The sequence below is a fragment of the Lactuca sativa genome, chromosome 1 (assembly GCF_002870075.4).
Source record: "Lactuca sativa cultivar Salinas chromosome 1, Lsat_Salinas_v11, whole genome shotgun sequence".
NCBI classification, from domain to species: domain Eukaryota; kingdom Viridiplantae; phylum Streptophyta; class Magnoliopsida; order Asterales; family Asteraceae; genus Lactuca; species Lactuca sativa.
In genome coordinates this window covers 18,637,815-18,645,619 of record NC_056623.2, presented here as the reverse complement: position 1 = coordinate 18,645,619, position 7,805 = coordinate 18,637,815, and the positions used below count along the sequence as shown (strand labels likewise).

The window sequence follows — 7,805 nt, the reverse complement described above, 5'->3', positions numbered from 1 at the left end:
GTGAGTTGTGAATTAGTGAGGATTATGAGTCGTAAATACTGAATACTGAAAACCATAAAACGGTCTAAGGTCTAAAATGTATTTTACTTTATATTGGTTATTTAATATTTTATTTAATGTATAAAATATAAAAATAATTTTTAATTAAGTAATTAGTTAATGCAATTCGAAATTTCGGTTTTAAGGGTTTAAACTTTACTTGAGAAACCTCCAAACATTTAAAATTGCATACCAGAAAATTGTGTTGTATAATATTTATGGTTTATATATTATAGTATAATAGCTATGACCTATGATCTTGAAGCAAATTCTATAGCGACATAGCTACGGATTTTGACTCCATAAGAAATGTCGTAGCAAGCTAGCTACGAACTTAGACGCAATAGCAAATTTTATAGCAAAATAGCTACAGATTTTGATTCCGTAACAATTTATGTAGCAAAGTAGCTACAAACTTTAATATGTAGCAACAGTCGTAGCAAAATAACTATGCCTTATAATTCTATAGGAAATTCCGTAGCATGATAACTACGGACTCCGATCGCATAGCAAAATTCTATAGTTATTCAAATATTAGCTATAGAATGCAATTCTTTAGCTAATTCCGTAGCAAATATACCTACGTCTAATTAGTTTGTAGTATATTCCATAGTAGAATAACTATGGTTTTTAATTATGTAGCAAAATTCTATAGTTATTCAAATATTACCTACGGAATATAATTCTGTAGCAAGTTCCATTGCAAAATAGCTACGAAAAACCATTCCGTAGCATAATCCGTTGCAGAATAACTACGGATTTTACTTTCGTAGCAAATTTTCATAGTTATTCAACTTTTTCTTGTAGTGTTTTTTTTGTAAGGATTATTGAGGGGTTGTTTCTTTATTCTCTCATTAAGTTATGTATAGATAGTGGTTGAATGGATAATGGTGTCAATGTTTGTCTTGATATAGTGCTTTAATCTTTATACACAAAGACTGTATCTTTTTTGGACCGACTAAACTATTGATATGTGAGTAAATTACCATTTTGCCCCTCTGTATAGGAATGATGATAAATAACAAAGGTCTGCTTATTTATACATTGTAACTCTTTATGTATTTCTTCATGATTCTTCAATTAATATTTTACGACTAAAAGATTGTACTTTTTTGTATTATTTTATGATTCATGCAAAAAATTGTATTTTATAAAAATCATGTAAAAAATATTTATAAACTTATAAGTGAGTACAAAGGGTGTGAAGCCATGAGTAAATAGAATTAATAATTTTCATTTTCTTATAAATGTATAAAGAAGTCGAGAAGTATATCCTATAATTATCATTGGCTATAAATAAAATGTGTTTGACTTAATAAAAAAAACATTGTATTTTTTTGTATTATTTTATGATTCATGCAAAAAACTATACTTTATAAAAATCATGTAAAAAACATTTATAAACTTATAAGTGAGTACAAGGGTGTGAAGTCATGAGTAAATATAAATAATAATTTTCATTTGCTTATAAATGTATAAAGAAGTCGAGAAGTATATCCTATCAGGCTGTCCCAGGGTGGGCGATAGGGGCGACCGTCCAGGGTCCATCTTTTAAGGGGGCCCAAAATTTTTATAGGCTTTGTTATATATATCTGAATTATTTTTGGATGATATAAGTATAAAGCATTCTTAATGTATAAGCCCAACAAAACTCCATTCAAACTCCATATTAGCGGTCCAAATGTAGAACCTAGTCCAACAAAACTTAGAAGCGTGATTGCAGGATACCTAGGCGCCAATTAGAGAATACACATGATATGGAAAACTGAAACGTCGTAGACTCACCTCGCGAGACGCAAGCGTGCGTCTGATTTGAACGTTGCAATGAGTCTTCTTCTTCTTCAAGCGGGAGACCTAATCACGTTCACGAGTTACGACTCTATTAATCCGCTATTACCGAATTCGTCCATTCCTACTGCATACTACACCAGGTCACGGCTTCGACTCAAAATTCAAATCACTCAATTCTGCTCTGATTCTGATTTTTTTGCTTCAATTCTTTCTTGGAAGGCTTCTGAAATCACGACTCTGTAACTCTATTGCAAGGCTAATACACGATTGCGAGTCCGGTTTCATTATCAATTCGCTCCAATTTCCCAGATTTTGAGTCCGATTTCATTAGGTAACACCAAATTTCTTTCAATCTTTTTTTGTTTGGTAGTTGTTCACTGATTGCAAGTGTAAAAAAAATTATGTTTGTTTGTTTGCAGCCCAATCTTTGTAACTTTGTGATTCAAAAATCTGATTTTAGACATTTCTACTACTCACAAGCAATCTACAAGTCTGAATGTCTAATTTCATTATGGTGAGTTCGATTTTTTTCTTAGTTTTGACGATACTTGCTGTTTTTTTTTTTCTTATTCAAGTTGCTGAAAATATTTTATTTTTGTTTGTCTGCAGCCCAAATTTTGTTAACAGCTGATTTCTGGTCATACTGCCAATCAAAGTTTATTGAGGTAAAGTTTTTGCGTTGCTTTCAAATTACCAATAGCAATCTGTTTTTTTGTTAACCTTTCTTCAAAGTTTCTGATTTTTTTTTATTGTTTGTAGATTAACAAAAAAAATCATCAAAGTTTTTGATACGGGCCTGGTAGATTCAAGCCTTCCACAGAAAAGCACCATTTGGATTCAACCATAAAACATCATCAAAGTTTTTGATTTTCAGGTGTATTCTTTCCTTACTAGTTACTATAATGTTTCCTAAAAAACACTTATCAGGAGCTGAAAAAAGAAAAAAACGAAAATTAGCTGAAGAATCTAAATTGAAACAAAAAGGGTCTTTAGATAAGTTCATTAAACTGAAACCAATTGGTTCTTCTAGTGTTTCAAATGAACGTGATGATACTAATGTGTCAAATAAACGTGATGATACTAATGTGTCAAATAAACGTGATGATACTAATGTGTCAAATGATTGTGATGATACTAATGTGTCAAATGAACGTGATGATACTAATGTGTTAAATGAACATGATGATAAAAATTTGTTTAATGATTGTGATGATGCTAATTTTAATAATCCTTTAGATATTTATGACCCTAGAAATTGGAATGTTCTTGATAATAAAACAAGAGATATTCTAATTGAAAAAGGGCCAATAAGGGAAATGAGTCTTGTGTTTCCTAAAGATACATTATCTAGACATTTCTCTTATGTTTTTTATACCCAAAAATTAAATAATGGAGAGACACGAGATCGGAAATGGCTAGTTTACTCAAAGTTTTTGGATAAAGTTTTTTGTTTTTGTTGTAAACTTTTTAAATCTAATAATCAAAAAGGTTTTTTTAGCAAATGAAGGTTATAATGATTGGAAACATCTTAAGGTGTGTTTGGTTGTGGAAAATTTTCCAGTTGTCTAGGAAAGTTTTCCAAGAAAAACGGAAATTTGGAAAACGTGTTTGGTTCGTTCAGTTTTCCAAAGTTTTCTAAAAAAATGAAAATTTTCAGTTTTCCAAATTGTATGTAAATTAGAAAAGTGATTTTTACAGTTTTACAAATTTCTAAGATGGAAAATGAAAACTCCACCCGTTCCAACCAAACGCGTTTTCATTGAAAATTGGAAATGAAAACCCAACCCTATTTTCTAAAAACATTTTCATAGAAAATGAAAACAATTTTCCACAACCAAACGCACCCTTAGTGTTCCACTTAAAGAACATGAAAGTAGTAATGAACATTTGAGTTGTATGAGTTCTTGGAATGAAGCAAAACAAAGATTGAATAAAAACCTTACTATTGATAAAGATTTACAACAAGAAATTTTAAAGGAAAAAGAGCATTGGAGGCAAGTTTTAAGAAGAATAATTGCTGCTGTGAAATATTTATCTAAATATAATTTGGCTTTTCGAGATTCTAACTCTAAACTTTATGAAGATAGTAATGGTAACTTTTTGGGTGCAATACAAATGATGGTGGAATTTGATGGCATAATGCAAGATCATGTTAGACGCATAGAAAATCAAGAAATTCATCATCATTATCTTGGCCCCAAAATTCAAAATGAACTTATTTCTCTTTTAGGTCACACGGTTAGAAGTTCTATCATTAAAATAATTAAAGAGGCTAAATATTTTTCTATAATTCTTGATTGTAATCCGAATGTGAGTCATCAAGAGCAAATGACTTTAATTGTAAGATGTGTGAATTTGTCTTCTAACAAAATACAAGTTAATGAATATTTTTTAGAATTTTTAAAAGTTGATGATACTTCTGGTTTGGGACTTTTTAATGAGTTATTAGATGCATTAAAATTGTTAGATCTTGATGTGAATGATGTAAGGGGTCAAGGATACGATAATGGGTCTAACATGAAAGGAAAACACTAAGGGGTTCAAAAACGATTTCTTGAAATTAATCCTAGAGCTTTATATATGCCATGTGCTTGCCATAGTCTAAACCTTACCGTTTGTGACATGACACTTTCTTGTCGTAAAGCTGTTTCTTTTTTTGGTATTGTTCAACGCTTATATTCATTATTTTCTAGTTCTACTAAAAGATGGAAAGTATTATTGGATAATGTTCCAACTTTAACTATAAAGTTTTTATGTAATACTCGTTGGGAAAGTAGAATTAAAAGTGTCAAAGCTATTAGATTCCAAGCTCCTCAAATATGATTAGCTTTGCTAAACTTGGCTAAATCATGTGATGATCCAAAATCAAAAAGTGAAGCCAAAAGTTTAGTTAAAGCTATTAAGAGTTTTGAATTTTTACTTAGTATGGTTATTTGGTATGAAATTTTATTTGCTATTAATATGGTAAGTAAAAAATTGCAATCTAAATCTATTTGTATTGATGCCACTATTAACCAATTACAAAATGTAATGACATTTTTTAAGAAGTTTAGAAATGAAGGGTTCGCTTCAAGCATAAATATTGCTAAAACAATTGCTTTAGAAATGGGTGTTGAACCTACATTTCCACATAGGCGTAATGTCACTAGAAAAAAACAATTTGATGAAAGTGATAGCGAAGAAGAAGAAATATAATCACCGGAAGAGTATTTTAAGATTCATTACTTTTATGTTGTTGTGGATGTTGCAATTGTTTCATTAAATACTAGATTTGAACAATTAAAATATTTTGAAAGTATATTTGGATTTTTATATGATTCAAAGATTTTAAAGTCATTGGATGAAAATAAGCTTAAAGAGTGTTGTATAAAGTTTTCAAATACCTTTTCTAATGACAATTTTTTTGATGCGGATTCAAATGATCTTTTTACCGAATTAAAATTTTTGCAAAAGACTCTTCCTAATGATATTAAATCTGCAGTTGAAATTCTAGAATTTGTTAAAGTTGAGGATTGTTACCCAAATGTTTTTATTGCATATAGAATCCTATTAACTATTCCTGTAACTGTTGCATCTGCAGAGAGGAGTTTTTCAAAGTTGAAGTTATTGAAGAATTACTTAAGGTCGTCGATGTCACAAGAAAGGTTGAACGACTTGGCAATTTTATGTATAGAGAAGGACATGCTAGACAAGATTAATCTTGAAGATATTATTAATGATTTTGCATCTCAAAAAGCTAGAAAAAGTATTTTTCTTTAATATTTTGGATTTTGTAACGAAAATTGTTATATTAAGATGCTAGTACATCTATTTTTTTAATTAGTGAGTTATTATAAAAATGTTGATGGAATTTATGTATTATAGGGGCCTTTTTTTTTCCTTCTCGCCCCGGGCCCCAATTATGTTTGGAACGGCCCTGTATCCTATAATTATCATTGGCTATAAATAAAATGTGTTTGACTTGATAATTTTTTTGACTCTAAACCAAATACCTAAAATACCCTCAATATTACTTCCGCAGTGTGTTCAACTCGACAAATAGTTTGATGAAAATCTTTGACTAAATTAAATACCTAAAATACCACTGAATATAACTCCTTCCATTCCATCGTTATATTGACTTTAGGTTTGTTTGCATGGAATGTTTTCTATGTAAATTGGGATGAACTACTTCATGGTGCTACTGTAGTGATATCAACCGTTGGAGGATTCATTAGTGAGGAACTAATGCAGTACCCTCCATATGTACCCATGGGATATATGTACTTATTATCTTTTTGTTACTAAAAACATGATATAACCTTCATTTAATCTTTCTATACATATCTTAATTTCAATGTATGTCGTGGTTACAACTGTGACATTGGTTACAACAATTGTTTGGGTTGCATGGGGACATTTTTTTTTTCATCCAGAGTGCTTTTTGAACATGAGGTAATTTGTTCTTTTTTTAATCATTATTAGAATGCATTTTTTTAAGACCTTATTAGTTTTTCGCTGTTGATTTAAGTTCTCTTTATCAGGAAAAGATGCATACCAAAAGTCATGTTTCAAACAGTTGACTCATACCAAGTGTGAAGTCTACTTTCAATTTGTAAGCGGAAATTTTTCTTGGGTGTATTTTTTTTTTAATTTCCATTTAAGTGCTGATAAAGTGGCCAAATACATAAAGATGTCTGTATGGATAAAGTGAACACAAGTAAATGACCATTTTATACTTATACTCTAACAAAAAATTTCACCATATCCACATCAGACTTGAAATTAGGAACCCTAATAAAATCCAATATTTTTGTGAAGATTTAGGTCTGAATGTATTGACATTCTGTCCACAATAAGTGCTCAACCCATTAAGCTCATTATTCAAAAAGAAACACACACACTTAGCTATTTTGATTCTTAAAACAAGATTTGGATGCTAAAAGATACAAAAGAATTGCATATACGATGATATATCCCTTTACAGAAAAACAATTACAGAAAGTGTAATATCATCTTTTTTGCTTTTTTACAAATGGATGTGGATTAATCAAGTAGATGCACCAAGTAATACAGGAGGAGGACGTGTAAACAAGGCAGCCCAACTCTACCATCTTTTTTCAATGGTTTCCATGTACTGGATGTGTTTTTGTCTGACACGACACGACAAGACAATGTTTTTTGTAACACGAACACGACACGATGGTGTGTTTTTTTTTACTAACACGGAAACGAACCAATTAAAAAACGACAACACGACACGACACGACAAAGATAATATTACATAACTATTATTTTATTTTATTCATATTTAATCATATATAACACGATAAAAACGACAAACACGACAAACACATGCCCAATCGTGTCAATTTCGTGTGGATTTGTAAACACGAACATGACACGACACGACATCGTGTTTTTTATACTTGATACGAACACGACAAGAAAACGAATTCGAATTTTAATTTCGTCCCAATTTCGTTTCGTGTCTTGTATTTTTGTTGTGTCGTATCATAAATTGACACTCGTAATGTGTTTGCATGTAGTGTCCTAATGTGTTTGCATGTACTCTGTCATGACACCCCTAATGTGTTTGCATGTAGTGTGTGTTTGCATGTACTCTGTCAATTTTTACTTTAAAATGCATCTTATTTTCCTACAAAAAGACAGCCCAATAACAAAATCCAAATAAAACCAAACCCATGTGTAGCAAAGGAGGGAAGCACATGTGAAGAAATCTACCAATAATAAAATAGATAGAAAATTTCACATAAATATTGAAATTTACAAACTTCGTAAAATGGAATTAAAATTAAAGTATTGGTGTAAGAAATAACATTATATAACTCTTCGATTAACGATATAATTTAACAGATTGAAATTATAAAAAATTACAATTTTTTTTTGCCTCACACAAGTCAAAATCGGTTTGCATTTGTTACAAATCAAAGAATTTTCCAGAAATATCTCGATGCAATTCTTCAAATCGTTGT

At 30.3% G+C, this 7,805-nt stretch overlaps 1 long non-coding RNA gene across 2 annotated transcripts; it reads left to right on the top strand.

Annotated features, from left to right (window-relative positions):
• The first annotated feature begins 1,764 nt into the window (after positions 1-1,764).
• LOC111915711 (uncharacterized) lies at positions 1,765-5,911 on the top strand. 2 transcript variants are annotated; one of them, XR_002858235.3, is made up of 5 exons: positions 1,765-1,970; positions 2,050-2,161; positions 2,250-2,344; positions 2,440-2,495; positions 2,590-5,909. It is a non-coding gene; the product is annotated as an uncharacterized LOC111915711 (long non-coding RNA). The 2 variants fall into 2 exon arrangements; XR_002858234.3 differs by having other exon boundaries at positions 1,766-2,161; positions 2,590-5,911.
• Positions 5,912-7,805: the final 1,894 nt, after the last annotated feature.